This window comes from Ursus maritimus, unplaced genomic scaffold, assembly GCF_017311325.1.
Source record: "Ursus maritimus isolate PB19 unplaced genomic scaffold, ASM1731132v1 scaffold_30, whole genome shotgun sequence".
Lineage (NCBI taxonomy): Eukaryota > Metazoa > Chordata > Mammalia > Carnivora > Ursidae > Ursus > Ursus maritimus.
Genome location: NW_024425564.1, coordinates 31,624,142 through 31,644,375, shown reverse-complemented (window position 1 = coordinate 31,644,375; position 20,234 = coordinate 31,624,142). Strand labels below are relative to the sequence as shown.

Below are 20,234 nucleotides of genomic sequence, written 5' to 3'. Positions count from 1 at the left end.
TTACCTGATAACCTGACACCCACACTCATTTGCCATCCTTCCTCCCAGAATACTGTTCTTTAGGAAATTCTCCAATGCAAAAAAAGTGTTGGAATCTAGAAAGAAAGGAGCACGATTCCAGATACCAGGCTTAGAACCTGACAGAACTTAAAGATTAAGAAAATTTATGGGGCGCCTGGGTGGCACAGCGGTTAAGCGTCTGCCTTCAGCTCAGGGCGTGATCCCAGCGTTCTGGGATCGAGCCCCACATCAGGCTCCTCCGCTGGGAGCCTGCTTCTTCCTCTCCCACTCTCCCTGCTTGTGTTCCCTCTCTCGCTGGATGTCTCTCTCTCTCTGTCAAATAAATAAATAAAATCTTTAAAAAAAAAAAAAAAAGAAAAAGAAAATTTAGTTCATTCGTTGGTTTCATGGGATCACATTAACTTAGTCAACAAATACATGTGTATATGCCCAGCTCAGTCCCAGTCTCAAAAGAGTCAAAGTCCTGGCCATATGGTGCTTACATTCTAGCAGACCATCAGTCTACCAGCCAGCAAATACTTCATATAATTGCAGATGGTGTTAAACGCTATGAAGGAAAAGAAAACAGAGGGGGATATAAAGTGACAAAGTCTTGTTGGGGGGGGGGGGCAATACTGCTATTTTAAATGTTCGGGTGGGCAGAGAAGGCTTCTCTGAAGTCTTTAAATCAATTATGGACTAAATCCAACACTGCTAATAATATTAACTCCACTCCCCAGAGTCACCAATAATCACTGGTCTGTATGAAATTCTAAAGGCTGCTTATCTGCACACAAATAAAGGAACATCTAGGAATTTCCAAGGAAAGAAAGAAATGCGTGAAGCAGCCAAGCAGATAGAGAAGCACGCCCTTCATCTGGCGCTACTCACATGAGCCAACCAAGATCATCCACGAGTCTGATTTACAAGCAGAGGGCAACACGTCAGCCTCTCTCTTGCACATGTGTGCGCACACACACACACAAAATGAATCCAAGGAAAGCCACTGTTTAATTCCTTTAGAGTTCTTTTTCAGAGAAAGAATGGAATATACTTAACAGATCATACCATCAGATGCAAGTTACAAATTTTGTAAAACCTTATTATGAATTTCATTGCAATTCTGATCAGATATGATTTTTTATTCTTAATAAAGGAGAAACAAGCTTCAAACAAATTCCTAATGTAATTCTCATTTAAAACATGCACACTTTTTTTTTTTAAGATGCCAATATCCTGTATTAAAAGGCAGGAAGCAACTGCCTTAGAAGTTTGCAAAAAGTGAAATAAATTCTTGTATTTGAAAGGGAATATCTGAAGAGTCCAACACTACAGGAAAACCATAATCTATTTCAGATTAAAGGACATTTTTTAAAAAGTCATCACTTTTTAGTAGCTGGGATTAGAGTCTGGTTAAAGCTCTAATCATGCAGGCTTTTAATCTGAAATTGGTCCTTAAAAGCTGTAATGAATTAAACAATATACCACCCACAGAATCAACTATAAAAATATGCTGTAACTAAAAGCATAAGGGCTCAATTCATTTCCTTCCTCATTTTTCCATAATCCATTTGACCCCCTTCCTGTCATCTCATCTAAACATTGCCTGGGTTTCTGTTAAGGTCCTCTCCCTTGTGCTCTCAGAATTCATTGCATTGGTTCATTGGTAAGGTGCCAATTCATTGCATTTAAAAGACAATTTTATAAGCGTTCCCATCTACCACTCAGTTCTTACGATGTAGAGTGATTCAAATGAAAGTTTCCAACACTGCCCAATAGTTAACCAGAAATATCAGACGAGTCTTCAAGCTTGACGTACACTCTTCTCCTAGCACTACTTCATTACTACACTTCATCCACCATCACCTCTACAACAGACACCGTGTGCACAGCACATTACAATTCCCAAAGCATTTTCATGTACATTAATCTCATCCCCACAACAGCCTTGAGACCTTTTAATTACCCTAAGTCACAAAAGTAAATTACTCAAACGAAGATCTGGGGCAAACAAGTGCATGCATGCAAACTGGCTTTTGGTTTCATCAAATGCTTAGTTGCTAACAGCCAGTTTCGTATTTTAGAATAATAGGATTTTGCTGCTGAGCAGACCCTCATCAACCTGTTCTCCGAACTCCTCAATTTATAGACAGGGATGCCAACTACCCTGCGTCTACTGTATCTAAAATTATTCAAAGTTACTGTTCAAAGGCAATGTCCAGATAATTGATGGTGTAGGTAGCAAATTAACAGTTTCATTTGAATCTATATTATGGATAAAGAGAGAACTAATCTTTCATCCAAGGTCACACAATTAATAACACTCCTTTTACAAACCTGGGCCTGTCTGGCTTCTTTACCACAAAGCTAATCTAGCTGATGATTCAAGATAAGAGTGGGAGGGAATAGGATCCCAGGTAAGGCTTAGACTAATAAGTTCATTCATAACCCATCTTTAAAACTAGACCTTAAATGGTAAGACTGGAATGCTCCTAAATCCACTACATTTTCACTCTTACTGGCTTTGCTCAATGGCCATATCACAGGCTAAGTGAAGTGCAATTACTGCTGGTTGATTAGTTTTTTTAGCAGTTTTTTTTTGGGGGGGGGTGTTTATTTTGGGGTTTTTGTGTGTGGTTGTTTTTTTGTTTTTGGCCTGCCAAACAAAATTAAAATCAAATCTAAGAAAATGCTTATGGTTTTTACCCCACCTTAAAAAACTTGGTGATCATTGGACCTCATTCTGTGAAAATGACTGTTTCTCTTCCAGGTTTTCTTTCTGTTTGCGTTAGTCATGGGGCGAAGGAGTATAATTATCATAAACACAACAGCAGCTTACATTCGTGTGGTGCTTTATCACTTACAAATGCATTACATTATCCTATTTGATCCTTATAACTCACTGTGGAAGGAGCATGGGAATGGTAACCCATTTTCACAATTAAGTGAAGGCTCAGAGAGGGTGAGTCATCTGCCCAATGTCACTCAATTAGTAAGGTCAGAACAAGGTCAGAAATCCAAGTCCTTTTGCCTGTAAGCCTTGGGCTCTTTTACTACTTGGTCAGAAAAACATCTAAAGAAATGTTCTGATGACCCCTATATGTCACTTTATAGTAAATTCATTACCACGCGTACTCAAAGGGTTTTTTACTCTGTCTCTAGACAGCTTCCTATCCTTCCATCAAGAAAACTGTCACACTGTGTTACTCTTAGAGTGATAGAAGCAAACCCTACAGAGCTGTGCCAAGATAGAGGATGTCAACTGTCCAAGTTCTGCTGAAAAATAGAATTTGGGCCACAAGACCCATTTAAAGAATCCATTGATAATGCTTCAGAATTAAACTAGTCAAGGGGGCGGATCTGTCACCCAGGGGTGTCAGGAGAAAAGTAGAATAGTTCTGGGGCCGAAGAAAGAAGAGCACAGAGCCTGGGAAAACCGGAATGATTGGAAGCCCAAGCTACTGACAGAAGAATTAGGGGAACCACTCATGAGAATTCTTCTTGCTGTTCACCTTCTGATGCAAAACATCCTTTTACATTCATTAGGTGATTCAAATTATTTAGCTACTTACCTAGCTACTGACAGCACCTCTCAAGCCAAGTAAGTATTTCTTGGGATATTTTTAACACTTTTGAAAGCTAGTTGTGTTTTGTTTCTTCTTTTAAGCACAGATTTTTTTTTAATCCATTACAAAATGGATAAAAGGCATGAACAGACATTTCAGTTAAAAGAATATATGGATGGCAAATGCAAGATGTTCAACATCATCAGTGGTCAGAAATTCAAGTTACATCGACAACGGAATCACTTTGCACCTATCACAGCAGTGAAAATGAAAGATCGTGAGAACAGCAAAGGCTGGGAGGAAGCAGAGAAAGGAGGTCCTACACTGTTGGTAGGAGAACAAAAATGGTACAACTACTCTGGAAAATGGTTTGACAGTTTATTTTAAAACTAAACATGCAGTTACAAGTCAGCAGTTTCACTCTTGGGCATTTATCCCAAAGAGATGAACAGTTACACTCACATAAAACCCATATACACAAATGTGCACAGCAGCTTCATTCATAGCAGCCCAAAACCGCAAACAGGCCAGATGTCCTTCAACAGGTGCATGGTTAAACTATAGTATGTATCTACGCACACACCATGAAGGCTCAGTCCACAAAGAGAAACCAACTAATGATACATGCAACTCTGATTTATCTCCCAGGAATTATGGGGACTTTAAAAGACCTCTCCAAAAGGTTATAAACTCTGTGTGTGTGCTATACATACACACACACACACACACACATATATATTACACACATATATAAATTATATAATTTTATATATATAAAGTATATATTTTTTAAAGAAATGGAGAACCTAGACACCCAGTTGATTCAGATCATGCCACTCTTGACCTTGGGGTTGTGCGTTTGAACCCCACATTGGTGGGTAGAGGGAGGGAGAAAGGAAACGGAGAAGCAATTAGTGGTTTCCAGGGGCTAGAGACAGGAGGGGTGTCATAGGAGGGAAATAGGTGTACTTCTGAAAGAACAAGAGGAATCCTTGTGCTGTGGAAGCCGGTGGGCAACTTTGCTGGTGTGGTGGATACACAAACCCCCCATGTGGTAACAATGTATAGCATAAATGTACAGCCAAAACCCCAGTATAAGTGAAACTAGAAATCTAAGACTCGTAGAGTGCACCAATGTCGATATCCTGGTTATGATAACGTACTTGATTTTCACAGAAGGTTACCACTGCGGGAAAGAAAAAGGCTTTATTATTTCTTACAACTGCAGGCGAACCTGCAGTTACCTCAATTAAAGTTTCAAATTAAGACTAGATCGGTAACAACTATTTGTAGCTTAGCCATCCCAAAATTATATTGTAATAATTTTGCCTTCTTTGAAACGGGAGCACTCTCAGTTTACTCTATTCCTACACAACTGCTTATGATAACTAGCTTCCATCATGTATACTGTGAAAACCATTCGTTAAAATGAAGCTTGTGAGCACAAGAAGCCTTTAACAAAACTATACATATCGTGAGACTTCACTTGCATGAAGCTGTAGGAAAGGCCACTCTCCTCTAGGATGGAAAAAAAGTATAACAGCCAAGCGGTGTTGCCTGCTGATAGTGTGAGTCAGGGAGAGACTGGGAAGGAGCAAGAAATAATTAGCTGGGGCAATGGTAATACTATCTTGACAGGAGTCCAAGTTACACAAGTGTATCCATTTGTCAAACTCTAAAAGCCCTATAAGATTCATGCAATTCATTGTATGAAATTTTACACTAACCGTAAACAAGTTGAAATTAAGCTTCAAGTACTGGCTCCCTGTTAGCTTTATATTCTTTCAACCAAAGAGTCCCATGCACTAATATACCATGCTTGTGATATATCCAGGGTCGCCAAAATACGTTAAAAAAAAAAAAAGTTCACAATGATCCCATCTCGAATACCCTTTTGTCAGGGAAAGGAAATTGCAATCAGAGTAACCATGAAGCAAATTCATATAAAAAGTATCATTAAATCAGACTAAATCAAATTAAAACAGATGTAATTAGGGCCCTCTGAAAGTAATTTTGGCTAATACTTTGTTTACATGTAATATAGATGTAGCAACTACTGACCTCAGGCACTTTCAGCTGCTTTTATATTAATTATTACATGTGCTTCTTATATTCCAGCTCAAAATATCCTTTATAGGTCTGGGTAGCTAATTTTTTTTTTTTTTTTTTTTTTTTTTTTTTTTGCGGGGCGGGAGGAGCTAAGCTTACTTCAAATGAGTCTCAGATCCCCCAGAGTGGGATCCACATGTTGATACTGAGGTAACATCATCTGGCCTCTAGTAAGAGTTATGGGTTTTGCTTTGCTTAACCAGGATTTTGTTCTTTTCAGGATACTTATTTTGGTAAAATTACAAAAGGGAAGGTGGGCTGCTCTTAATTGCAATTTTACCCAGTAGGACCCAACCCTTTTCACTTAATAGGGCTTACACTGCAGAGACATGTCTGCTTAATTGGCCAGACAAGTCAAGACGCTGATGAAAACCATTCCTTGACCCTACCAACAATGTGTAGAGAAGATAATGTGAGAAGTATCTAGTGCCTACTTCTCCATGTTGGCCTTAAACTTTGCTCATGGTCCAGGCTCCATCACCTGCTCCTTTTTAGGTTAAGTTACTCTGATTGGTGGCATATACTTCATTGTCAATTTGTGGCCGTGAGATCTATCACCAAGAACATGAAGAAAATGTATACTCTTGATTCTTCAATGCAATGAAGGAAGCAATTGTTGAAATATACACAATTCTTAATATATATCAGTGACAAATTTTAGGTTCACACTATTTGTTAAAAATAGCAAAATAGGTAAGATTCCCATTTCATCTCTTGGGAAAGAAGTGGAGATAAGCAGCAAAAATGAAAAGGAAAAGGTAGAAGAAGGGAAAAAAAAAATCAGAGGTTGCACCTTGAAGAGCAGTTTCCCAGGCAACGGTCAAGGAAAAGGTAGCAAATAAAGACTAGTTATGAACACACTTGTCTTTTAATTATCGGTAATCACATGAAAACAGGAGCTGAGAGAAGAACCCATGTGCACGATCTGGGCACGTGCAACTTCTAATCAAGGGCCAAGTGTTGCTTCCCTATTTTCTCGCTCAAACTGAAGAACTACACTTTCAGCATTTAGTAGGCCTGACCACCAATTCCAGTGGGTTTCTAGAGCGAGCTACAAGGCCCAGCGCCAGACAGAAAATCCGACTGTATCTCTATCAGAATTAGCCAAATCATTTGATTGAATGCTCTACTATCTAAGTCCAAGAACGGTACCCAATTCACTAATCAGGCAAATCGATTTGGAGATGACAAACATGACTTTGCCCTTTTTCCTGTCCATCAAGAAAGTTCCTAAACCATGATGTTTTCTAATTAAAAAAAAAAAGGCAAAGAAACAAAACCCATTCATGGTATTTTTAGCTACCAAATAAAACTGGATTTGCCATTTTTAGATGCTCACAGCCCTAGAGCTAGCCCAGGAAGATATAAGGGATCACATCCTCCCTTTGTAGGTATTTTCATGCAGTTTGCTTCTGGGTGATACTACCTTTTGAACCATCAGTCTCCTTTCATTCCCTCCCCCTGGTATAAGTAGGCACTTCAGTACCCAAACCGTATTTCGTGAAATCTACTACTCTGTTGAACAGGCCAGAGAAGAGCGTTATTAATGAGGAATCCATATATGCTTAGAATTGGCATAGTCAAATACTGTGTGATGGGCGTCATCGAGGAGGAGAAAAGTCATATCTCCCACCGCCACCACCTCCCCCGGCCTGTCTACAGACAGCTCTAAATGCCCTTGGCTGCAATTAAGTCTTTGAAAGTCATATGCCCATTCACAGTAGGCAAAAGAGTGCCTTGCACTGTGAATGTGTATTTTTTAAAACTCAGCATTTCTTCACTGCTGAAAATCTATTCAGAAATCCCTTCCTCCTTAAGCTAGAGAGCTTTATTCAGCCAGGAGGCCAACCAAGGCTGATATTTCAAGAAACCTAATCCCTTAATAACTGGTATCAGAGAAGAGAGGAAGACTGTCCAAGAGTCATCTTGAAATAAGCTTCATCTCAGGTACCTGGGAGCCCATAAATGCTAGCAAAGAGTCAGGATTGCCACCAACACGGCATCAACAGAATTTCGTCTGCCAGTCCGGGGCTGTTCTGTCCAGAGAAGATGAGCTGTCCTTTCTAACACACCCACACTCAAGTTCTGTACTCCCTATTCTCCCACCACGTAAAAGGACACTCATTACCTGAGGATAAACCTGGGCTTCTGTGTGTTCCAAACAGAGCAGGTCAGTGTAGTGCCTGTCGATGGTAGAGGTAAGCAGTGGAGACAATACGTGGACGGGGCCATCACTGAAGGCATTTTGGAAGATTTAGGATATGAGCTAGGCTATCATTAACAGCTAGTATCAATTACTGGATGGGGGCAGGGGAGCCACATGGGGTGGGGACAAATTTGCGCAAAGTGACAAAGGGAAAACACATTTTGTGTACAAAAAACAGCAATTAGATTCACTTGATTATAGCAGATTTTCAAAAACCATGGTGACAGCAAAGGAGATAAAATAGTGAGACAAGACTTTGGCAAGGTGTTTATTAGTTCACTCGACCCATTCACTGGGCATCACCTATGCACTCTTCTAAGGTACCAGAGAAAAAAAATTAAGAAAAGACATTTTAGGATCTTCTTTCTCAAAGGGAAACCGGCCCTCACATACAGAGTTGATTCAAACTAGGTCATTATAATTCCTTCCCCAAAACCCACAGTTTTCAGTTAGTTCTTCAAGTTAAAAAATCTGGTCTGGAAACAAGTGGATGGAGTTTGGGTGGACTGAGGAAATCCTCCCCACCTAAGTTCTGCAACTACCTTGTCACTGGCATGGTATTCCATGAGAATGGCTGAATAGGAAGATAAATTTGGTAAACACAAAATTAGTTTTTCTGTGTGCTTATGAGCAGTGACTTTCCCTAGCAATTAAGTGTAAGTCGATGAATAGCTTGAACATAAGGAACATGGCTACAGAGCTGCCCCCCCACCCAGACTCCAAAAGCAAGTGCGGACTGAGCTTTGGTTCTCTGCCCTGCTTGAGTAGAAAAAGACCCATTCGAAACCCACCAACACCGGTGTTCATAAGTCTAATCTGGGGGAGTCTGAAAAGGGGGATGGGGAGTCTCGAAGGCCTCAGAGGGGACTAGGAAGGACAATCAGGGAGGGGGCTAGGTTTTCATGCTATCCAAAATGCACCAATTGCCACCTGGAGTGTGTTGTTTAATGTTACCATGAATCGTTTTCTCTCCAGAAAGCTCTGCTTTTTGCAAGTAATAAAATCACATGGGTAGGGTGTAAGAAGGAACAGGGAGATTTGGAACCAAGAAAGTTAGTTCACTGCCCACCTCTGTCTAGGTGGCTAACGGTGGCTGTTCAGGCCAAGCACTTCATACTCAGCTCGGTGAAGATGCCCGGGGGGGCCCCGTCCCCCACCCTGGTTCATTCCACAGGACTGTTAGTGCAGAAGGAGGGACACGGGCTTGCAGATAGCACTGTCGGATCGTCGGACAGTGGCACTTGTCCCAAGGAATCCCTTAACCCGCACTAGAGCCAGACCCTTGGGCCTATGGTTTGGGTCAGAGAAGTTGCCCCCAGACTCCATGAAGCACCATCATCTTACCCCACAAGGAGAATCACTGAAGCCAGAGAGGTTAAAATGGCCAGGACAGACTGTGGCAAAACCAAACCTGGGATCGAGGAATAGTCTGTGGTCTTCCTCTGGCTTGGCAGGCCAGGGTACCCTGGACTGCCTGTAGTTACAATACCATGAGGTACCCACTGTACAGATGGGGCAGTTAAGGTACAGAAGGGTAGGGGACTCCCAAGGCCAAGGTTTGGGCTTAGGAAGTTTGATTTCAGAGTGTGTACTTTCCACTACCTCTAGGATCTGCTTCCTGTTAGGCAGTGCAGGGTTCTCGGGGTCTCCAAGCCATCATTTCTACAAGAGAATTACCAGTGATAACCAAGGATACTCCCTGTTGGTCCTCCTGTCTCCTGCTCATTTGGCCTCTCATCCCAGACAGACAGTATTATGCACCACCCCAAAAAATACAATACGTATCTCATGTGTATAGGCCACCAACAACCCACAGAACAAAGCCGAGTGACTCTAAAATTCACTCCCCCAAATCAGCATCGTCGGTTTCAGAGGATGGTTACCTACACCATTCATCTCGTTACCGACTTCGCGTCTTAAATCCCTTCTAGGTACACAGTATTGTAGGGTTCTACTTAGAATGCCATTTCGTCGAAAACATTCACTGTTTACCCACCAAGGAAGACTATTTCGGGTAGAATCGACATGTCCAAGCTTAAGTAAAGATGGCCTCTCCTACAGAACTTTACCCTAAAGAAGCATTCCTCAAAATGAAAGGCACTATATGTAGGCAACAATCTCCAACGTTGGGCGTTCACCCTTGCAAGGATGCAAGACCAGGGCAGGCCGGAGGGGGCGGGCAAGAAAGAGAAACATAAGCTTGACACATTATAGCACCATCGTGTTATTGGTGAAAGCGTGACACCCTAGAGACTGCCCCCCCCACCCTTGGGAAACCAGGAAAACAGCAAAGGGGAAAGATTATCTTAAGATTCTAATTTCTATTATGTATATTTTAAGGACTTAGAAAGGGGAGGGTGGGGAGAATTCAAATAGCTTTCGTTTCCCGTAGGTGATGCGTACAGAGGTTGAATCCAAGGCTAAAATGCATCGGTAACGGAACAGTTTATTCAATGCTCTGTCCTCCCGGTGCTGCTTCTGGTTCAAAGGCTCTCAACAAGAGATGGCAAAGCGAGCCGTTCAGGAAACGGGCTCCTCTGCACCACGAGTCAGGCTTACCCTCTCAGCCTGGAAAGGCTGGAGCCAGCAGATCCATGTTACGGCCAAAGAGGTGTGGGCTTTCTACAGAGTACCTTTTTTGGTAAGAAAAATCTCAGTGGTTCATAAGTGATTTTAGTTTGCCACACTAGGTTTTTACGGACCTCTCTGGACAATGAAAACAGTGTTGCAAATGGAAATTGCTCGTGCCTCATTGCAAATTTTATGGCCACTATGGAATCCTTATGAAGCACTATTAACTTTAACGGTGACCTGTTGCTCCCTGATGATGAGTCACCTTCGATCAAGTAATTCAGGGATCATCTCCACGGCGGTGGGAAGACGATGCAGGGGCGGCAGCAACAAGGAGCTCGTTGTGAAAAACTGAGGAGAAAGCGTGAAAATAAGCGTCCACGTTTGCAATCCCTAATTACTGTTAATTCTAGTATGCTTCTTTCCAAGCAAGCGTTAGGAAGAACCCTTTCACAAAAATATCATACATGCAAGCTTCTAGTCCTTTTAGGTTTTCTAGAATTGAAACGAAACTCTTAAGCTTGACTTAAAGTTCAAGTTAAACTTACACATAAGTTGAAGGCACGGCCTAAGTAGTCTTAATATTTAGTATTTTCTCATACGCTTTCCATTACATCCCTATTTCTCTAGTGGTATATGGTAGGGATGTTGTCATTTTTCCCTTTTAAAAGAGCTTGTTGCAAAGATTTGATGTGCCTGAATGATAAAAGTCAGAAGTGTGCATCTTTGAGGTAGAGAAGAGGTGCATTTGTAAAAAGGAATCACGGAATAGGAAAATGTGAATTCTACCGTCGTAATCGTTCGTGTAACTAAACACCAGCTGCTCAATAATGGATGCAAACTTTGGCCCTTTGAATTCAACAGTTTCTCATGGATCCCAGACTCCGCACCATGCCCTTACTTTTTAGAGAGTAGCTTCACTTTCTCAAACATGTCGAAGTATGTTTAGTTTAGTAATTCCGCTGTAAAAGTAAACACAAGTGGGAGGACAGAAAGAAAAACAATTGGGAAGGAAGGGAGGCGGGAAAGAAAAGGAGGGGGTGGGGAGGGAGACAAATGTGTTAACCATACCCTAAGGCCTAGGTCATTGGTGAATTTTACATACGTTTCCCAAAATTCTCCCTGAAAAGATCTCTTCCCCAGTTCATGCAACAAGAAAGCAAGTTCAGATTTAAGGGGGGGGGGAGAGTAAAGGGGGGAGTATGGGGGGTGCTCCAAGAGTCCAGAGGGGAAGAGGAGGGAGAAGGGGGCCAGGCTTGCATTCATCAGAGGGAAGGCAGGAGAAACATTCTGTGACATTCCCCTTCGCTTCTGCTCCTCAACTCCAGGTCTGAGGTGTGGGACCAACAGCAGAGCTTAAAAAGACCCTCCCTCCTCGCTCAGGCCTGCCCACCCCAGCCCCGCTGGGTCAGGCTGTGTGGCCGCTCCAGGCGCCATAAGGTCATTGCTAGGTTTGGCACAAAACGCTCACACTCAGTGAAAATAGGCCTCCGAAGAAGAATGAAGCAAGAGCCAGGAAAGAACCACTTTGCAAACAGACTTCCAAGGAGAATTAGCCTCTTGAAATCCTCTGTGCAAAAGTTCACACCATAAAACAGCTGCTTCTTAATGTCTCGGGGTTCTAATTAGCCCGGAGCTCCTGATTTGCACAGAACTTCTGGCCAATGGTGTCCAAGCCCCTCTGCTCCTCCCTGCACCGCTCAATCCCATAAGTGCTCTTGGTCAAAAACGAGGTCATGAACTTGTCCACTGAGAAGCATTTACTGTCGTTTCAAATGGCATATTCTGTTCAAGAGGTTATGATAATAAAGGAAGAGCTGCAAACATGCTTTCGAGTCCTAGTGTTTGCTTGCCAGTGTGCACTACGGGCTCCTTGTCTTCGCTCGGCTCTTTCAGACTCCAGCCCACTGTACTGGTCTCTGGGGGAGGGGGGGGTGTGAGGGGATAAGAATCATTTCTAGAATGACTGTATCAAATTGTGTTTCTCCTTCCTCCCCCCTCCCAGCTTTAACCTAAGAGCTCCACGCCAAAAAATAAGTTCCTGTTTCAAAAAGTATTAGCATGCCTCACCCCTGCCAAGGTTTACAGTATAGTTACATCCTGCCACAGAAAGAAGGATGGGGTGGGGTGGGGTGGGAGGGAAATGGAGCAGGGCAGCTGTTTTTTCAATAAACTCCAGCTCCAGAAAACCTCCCACTACTTCTTCCACACCCCCAGCAGCGAAGCAGGAGGCAGCAGGAAAAGTCATTCCTCCAAGGCAAGTCAAGCCGAATCAAGCTGGCTCACTCACTTTCTGAACTCCCACACAACTAACCAAGGTCTTTGCGAATCCGCCCGGCGAGCAGGAGGACACAGGCCAAAGGGTTGCGCTGTGCTCCCTTGGACACGGACTCCCGTTCCGGGGCAGCCCAAGAGACCTCAACCTCCTCCCCACCCCACGCCCCTGCACGTCCAAGCGGAGGCACTCGGGGCAACATGACAGAAGGAGCCCATTAAGAAGGTAGATCGTTTTCATCCCACACCTTCCAATAGGCTGGAAGGCCTCCCCACTAAAAAGGCACAGCTGCTGTCAACAGTCCCATGCTCCCCAACCAGCACGCCCTCCGAGCTCAGCAACTGGGCTCCCCTTTCTCCTCTGGAGTGGGAAGGTTGGAAGGGAACCGGAGAAGTTAGGACCCACCCCTCCTCCGCCAGCTGAAAAGCTCTAATTTGTTAACCTAGAAAACCCTGGGGCATTGCAATCAAAGCAAGGCTCCACCCAAGCAGTACCTCTGATGATTTGTTTCCCTGCTCGTGGGCAAGCAGAGAAAAGGGAAAATGAGGACAAATGTGTTCAAAACAGAAACACTGCAGAGCACTAACTTGGTTTTGGGCAAGGACCAGATTATAGGCCCGACACCTCCATTTCTGTCCAAGTGGAAAGAGAAACTACAGGGTACAACCTTGATCCAGCTGTGTGAACTCTGGTGCCGAGGTTCTGCCAGCCCTAGGAGACCAACATAACCCCAAATTGCTCCTCAGTCCCCAGCTGGCCTTTTTTCTTTTTCTTCTTCTTCTTTTTTTCTTTTTTTTTTTTTTAAGTTCTTGAGGGTTCTTTCAGTCCATTTTGGTAAACTGACTCTTTTTATGCTGTGATTATAATTACTGTGGAATGGTCTCTTCGCTTCCAAATGTATGTTCTTGGTGTGAAATGGTTCCGTGTTGGAGAGGATGGTGTGTGTATATGAACTTCTAAGAAGCCTCTCAAACCCTTCTCAAGGGACTGAACTGTAGCCAAAAAATGTGGACTGGTGAGGAGCTCACAGGTAAGCAGTTAAGAAGAAAACTCCAGATTTTGACAGCATGCACTTAAGACCAATGTCCTAACATGTTGCCCATCAGATTGTAAAATGGCGATGAGCTGGCACACCGTGGGCACGGATTCAAGTCCTGACCCATCTCTAAAGCGAAGCTCAGTAGAACCTAACACGTTAATTGCCTGGAAGGCCCATCTGAATTCTACAAAACTAAAAAAGTTGGATTGCTTTAAAAGGCAAAACATACCGAGATAAAGTTTTTTTTTTACAGTTTTAGCCAAGTTAATAAAAAAAAAAATTGTTGGTACAAAAATTGTATTTCTAAAATATATCTAGGTCTCAAACAGATGTTACATACTTCGCCATGATTTAGGTCACACCATTTATTTGCAACTCCTACACATACCTTGTTTTTCTTCAAATTAAGAGAAAATAAGGTAAAATCTAATTCGGCCAACTCCTCATTCCACACAGTGAAATGTAATTCGGAAATCTGATTCTTTCTTCAGACTCTTCTCCATTTCTAGGACTATCTAAGCATAAATGGCGGAATGCGGATAGGAGAGAATCAAGAGCTGGACATGCCCAGCTCTTATGAACTTTAATTTCCTCAGCAGAGCCAAGGCAGTGGGATTTTTTTTTTTTTAAGATTTTATTTGAGAGCAAGCAAGTGAGAGCAATAGAGCACAGCAGGAGAGGGGCCAAGAGAGAGGGAGAAGCAGGCTCCCCACTGAGCAGGGAGCCCAATGCAGGACTGGATCCCAGGATCTGGGGATCATGACCTGGGAGCCGAAGGCAGACGCTTAATCAACTGAGCCACCCAGGTGCCCCCAGGGCAGGGGGATTTAATCGCTGTTTGGGGGCTTGTCAAATAGACCTGTTCCAGGAACAAAAACAGTTCATTTTTTTTTCATTTTGGTGCAAGAACTGAACCAAGTTGTGGGAAACGTACGGCACATGCTTAGAGAGCCCTCCCCTCTCCCTGCCCTAGGCGTGGCTCCATGTTCGCTCACCTCCGTCAACACTTGCAAGGAATTATTTGCAACCCAACAAGAATATTTATGAACATAACCTGAATCCTGTGCCATCTTTCTGCAAAATCAGAATACAGAGCTCTGGGATCTCAGTGAGCCCCCAGATCAAGAGACATGAACCCTACCCCCTCCCCAAAAAAAGATTTCCAAAGAGGCGAGGAGCTGGCGTTTCCACATCTTACTCTCTAGTTGGAGTCACGTAGCCTTCATGCTCCAAGAGCCGTAGGATGACCATTCGGAGTTCAAACACTGCTTACCCATTGGATTAGATTCATCAATAAAAACACTTCCGATTCATCTTCCCTAAAATGGACATAGCTGTGAGAGCCATAGGCAGCCAATCAGAAACCTCTATTTAAAGTCAATCTTCTTAAAATAAAGAAGAGAGTCGATATTTTTGCTCGTTTAAAGCAGTGATTCATTCCTTCTGACCACAAACCATTCACAGTATCTGCACCAACTATAAATCCAAAGTGCAACAACCAGGCGATCAGTCGAGCAGAGCAGCGTCACGTTCTCCTGGATGCCGACAAGTCCTTAAGCACCTGGTATTGAATGGAGAATGAAAGAATTTATATCCTAAGCCCAGACAAAAATAGCTCTGTGAAGATCAGACCACGCAAAGCACTGTAGGAGAGAAAGGGGAAATGACACCGAAGTTCTAGACGGACAGAGCCAAATAGGATCATTCAAGGAACCACACGGTATACGGCTCCACGGCTCAAGGGTGCCTGAAGAGGGGCGCCTGGGTGGCACAGCGGTTAAGCGTCTGCCTTCGGCTCAGGGCGTGATCCCGGCGTTACGGGATCTAGCCCCACATCGGGCTCCTCCGCTATGAGCCTGCTTCTTCCTCTCCCACTCCCCCTGCTTGTGTTCCCTCTCTCGCTGGCTGTCTCTATCTCTGTCAAATAAATAAATAAAATCTTTAAAAAAAAAAAAAAAAAGGGTTCCTGAAGAATTTCCTGCGCTCGGATGGCGTTTCATGTTTGTAAAGGTACACAGCTACATCTTGGCGCTTTCCAGATACAGAGCGCTCCTCACCGCGCTGGCTCTTTGCAGGACCAGACTTGGAAACAGTCACCTAGGAAGGGCCCGCCGATTTCCATCTCTGTGCCTGCCCAGAGAAGCGTGGCTCTTTCAAGAACAGCTAAGTGCCTCTAGCATACATGTCAGAGGACAGAAAATCATAAAAACAATATAGGGGAAAAGCAGATTCATATAGTGCTTCCCTCGATTCCATGTTAACTGAAGCCATCAGGCTCTCAGGCACCATTTTAATGTTACTTTTTAAAAACTGTGAAAGTACACCACACCTCTTCCCGCTGCCATTTCAGATGGAGTGTTGGGGTCCCCTGATTACCCCTTAGCTTCTCCACTTGACCACAACGTGCCCCGAGTTAGCGCCATTAACACAAGGAAATCTCCATAGGCGTCTACCTCTCTCACAAAGTTATGGAAAAAATGAGCGCAATCTTAAAAATGCTTACGCTGAAAAACACTGCTGGGAAATGACAATTTTTAAGTCTCTTAGAGTGTGATTATGGCTACGAGCATGAAAAGGGATTATTCTTAACTGAAATAGAAAATTAAGGAGCTAAACTCCAGGTAAGACAAAATACAAACCAGGCTGGCAGCATTTCCCTCCCTGAAAAGCACTCATCAATCATTCTGGCTGTCTGGTGATAATGCTTCAGCAAACCCACCAGTGAAATTAGATTCTTGCCAATTCCTATGCATTTAAAAGAGGACAAATATGTCACCCTATGCAAAACATGTGATCAGAAAGACATTTAATTTTTGAAGCAGGACGATAAATGTCAGCTAATACTTCGGCGTTTAGTGCCTCTGAAACGTACCCTTTAGGACGTTCCTGAAATACAGTTGATGCACTCAACCAATTTTCGTTTCTTCTGTAGTTTCCATTTGCAAAAGGACTTGAGATGTACCAAAGTCATGTGAGTGACATCATGCTTGGGCATGAAACTTGGGGAATAAAAGACATCAATTAAGGGGGGGGCGGGGAGACACAATGCATTTTGCAGGACTTCCCTAGAGAGACAGCCACCACATCATATCAAATCAAAAGCTTTTGCCTATGGGAACTTTTATTACAGCTCCTATCAAAAGGACAGGGAAAAAAAACAGCTTTCCGGTTTTCACAGGAAAAGAATGATTTCCAAATTACGACTTTTGAGAGCTCAGGAGAAGGAATGACTTATTTGCAGTAAATGTGAAACACATGGTTTTCTCCGAGCGTTTCTGCTGCCCTGCAGTTACTTCTCTTATATGAAAGAGATAAATTATTAAGATTTAAACACAATACCCCTTAGAATGTACCGTACATTGCTGTGCAAAGCCTGAGGGTCGAAACTTTAAATCACAATTCCAAGGGTAAGTAGGAAAACATCGCACTCCTCACGCCACAGACACGCCGGGCAGTTGTGTCCTACACACCATGGAAACACAGGTCGGGGGGGGACAGCGGCCAACAGGACACCTGCCCCGTGGACCCACTGTTGGACTGTGAAGACAGCAATTGCAGCCAACTCAAAAGATCAATGGCCTCACTGGGAAAATATGGGGATCCATCCACCCCAACATAGAGTGGGATTGTGCTTTGCACTTTTGTCATTTTGTTCAGGGTGATTTCTCTATCCCAGTGGCTCTTAACCCCCAGCAGTACAGTAAAATCACTTGGAAGATGGGGAAAAAAGGGGGGGGGAGCCTAGTATGCATGTAGAGAAGAACCACTGTTCTATCCCCATCTGATTCAGCCTCACTAATACAGCATTCAACTCCATCATTTAGACTTTTAATGAGAACTGCCAGGCAAGCTCTCCTTTATCTTTCTTTTTTGAGAAGTGCAAGAGGCTCTCAAGGGAACATTCGTACATTTTCCACGGCGTGCCAAGTGTGGTCTCTGTTGCTCTGTGCAGAGTGCCCCTGAGTGTGGGAGGTGTTACGCACACCGTGCGGCAGTGCAGCTCACTCCCCTTAGAGCCTCTGGCTCTCCACCCCACCCCCCTGCCTTTCTCACGTGTGTCACAGACTTGTCCGGAGGGAAGGTGTGGGATAGAATTTCTCAGGAGGTCCTATCCAATTTCCTAGCAATCTGTAACACAGGAAAGAGCTCTCCACAGTCTGTCACTGTGATACAAATGCTTCTCACAGATACCTCCTCGGTCTCACCCTAAACAAACACACACCCTGCTAAGCAGAGCTCCTTGCAGTCCCTGAACAATTCCAGCAACGTGAATGCAAATGGCAAAGCCGGGGATTGCACTCCATTATCTTTCATCGTTGCAAAAGCTGCCTACTGTGAGCACCCTCACCTCCCCCCCACACCTACACACCCATGGAGCAGCTACCTGCCTTTCTCCTCGGCCACTTCTCAGGTACTGAATAGGTCCATGGATATACAGACGATTAGATTACCAGAACCTTAGGAAGATCTAAACCGCAAAAAGTTCTCCCCATTCTATCAACATCAATTACTAAGTTCTAGCAAATCTGCTCATTCAGAGATTTAAAAATAAAAACCACCTTTGGGGGGGGGGATGGCTACCTTACATTTGATAATAGAGCAACTTTAATGATAAACAAAATGTATGAGTAAAAGGACATTCTAAGTTTAAAAAATTAAGTTTTTATTTATGTTTTATTCCATTTAACTCCCTCAACGCAATGGAGAAATCACCAGGGTCTTCATTTTATAGAGGAGTACATGAAGTTTCAATACATAAATCAACACGTCCATGATCTGCAAAGCTAAAGGATGGCTGAGCTGGGATTTGGACAGAAGTCTGGCTGACTCCAAAACCTTTAACCATTTTTATAAACTAGTACAGTACCTATCTTCCATAAATAATACACTGGAATACTACTTCCACCACCATTTATTTAAAAAAGAAAAAAAAAAAAGAGGCAAGGAATCTGAATTCTTTGACTTTTAACCCAAGGAAAGCAAAGCATTCATCATGGAGTCAATGGCGAGAATTGTAGATTTGGAATCTTGTCTGATACCAACTGACCAGAAGCAAGTTACCAAAGCTCTGAGCACTTTCATTCTCTTCTGTAAAATGAGAAAGACAAGGTCAACCTCAAGGTTGTTGGGCAGCCTAAATCAAAGGTCTTATTAGACTCAGTGACTGTTAGCTCTCTTCCCTCTCTTAGCCAGTTTCCTACTCTGTCAACTCGGGATCATAAACCCTATTGAGCCACTAACAAAGGGCCTTAAGGGGAGGGGGGAAATTATAAAAATGGAAACACTCTGAAAAGTGATGCTTTTAAAAATCTATTTCTGATCATTAGCACTTTTAATGGAGTCCTAAAAGAAATGATAAATTGTCACTTAATTCACACTGAGGAGTTCCTATTTAAGAAAGTCTGAACTTGGTTATTTCATAAACCAAATGATCCTGACTCATCTGTTTTTCAATTCTGAAATCTTCTATTTGGCTTGGCTTTGTTTCAGTTTTTGACTCCTGCATTTCCACAAGTCATTATTAAGTACCCATTGAGTGCTTGGGCCAATAGGGAATAAAAATATTTGAAAATACGATTCTTATCCTTGAGAAAGGTAGAATATATGGTTGGGTTTTCCTAGAATAGGCACACATAGGATGTGCAGATTGACCAGTAGGTGCTAGTGGTTAGGATTGGGAGTAAAGCAGCATTATTAAAAAGTAGCAGAAAGTAGTTGCTTTAACAATAAGGGAACAGTTTTTGTCTGGTTTTAAAGATTTTATTTATTTATTTATTTATTTATTTATTGCGGGGGTGGGGGGGGCAGAGGGGCAGAGAGAGAAAGAATGAATCTTAAGCAGGTTCCATGCCCAGCACAGAGCCCAACACAAGGCTTGATCTCACAACTCTAAGATCATGACCTGAGCCGAAATCAAGAGTCAGACGCTTAACCGGCTGAGCCACTCAGGCACCCCATTGTTTTAAAGATTTTCTATTTAAGTAATCTCCACACCCGACATGGGGCTTGAACTCACCACCTCAAGATTAAGAGTCACATGCTCCACCAACTGAGCCAGCCAGGTGCCCCAGGAAGGGAACAGTTCTGCATCTTGACTGCAGTGATGGTTGCTCGAATACACAAGGGTGATAACATTTCGTAGAAACATGCACCCCCCCAAAAAAAAAAGAATGCATATAAAAACTGGCAAAATGCACATGAGGTGTCTGACATAGTGTTGTACCAATGTCAATTTCCTGGTTTTGACAACATACTAAGATACTGTCAACTACGGGAAGCTGAGTCAAGAGGATGTGAGAACGCTGTACTGTTATTGTAAGTTCTTGGGAGTCAAACTCTTCAAATAAAATGTAGTACTAAAAAAAAAAATATATATATGAGGAAGTTCCCTATAAACAGATACGGAAAGAGGTCTAATATGTATGGGTAAGTATAAAACAGGAAGGTATTACACAATGTATATAATAT

General features: G+C 42.9%; 1 long non-coding RNA gene across 1 annotated transcript in view; it reads right to left on the bottom strand.

Moving 5' to 3' along the window:
• Positions 1–16,698: 16,698 nt before the first annotated feature.
• The window catches only part of LOC121106088, a 107,274-nt gene continuing 103,738 nt past the window's right edge, over positions 16,699–20,234 (bottom strand). The window contains exon 4 of the long non-coding RNA XR_005838818.1: positions 16,699–16,765. This is a non-coding gene — a long non-coding RNA (uncharacterized LOC121106088). The remainder of the gene's footprint in view (positions 16,766–20,234) is intronic.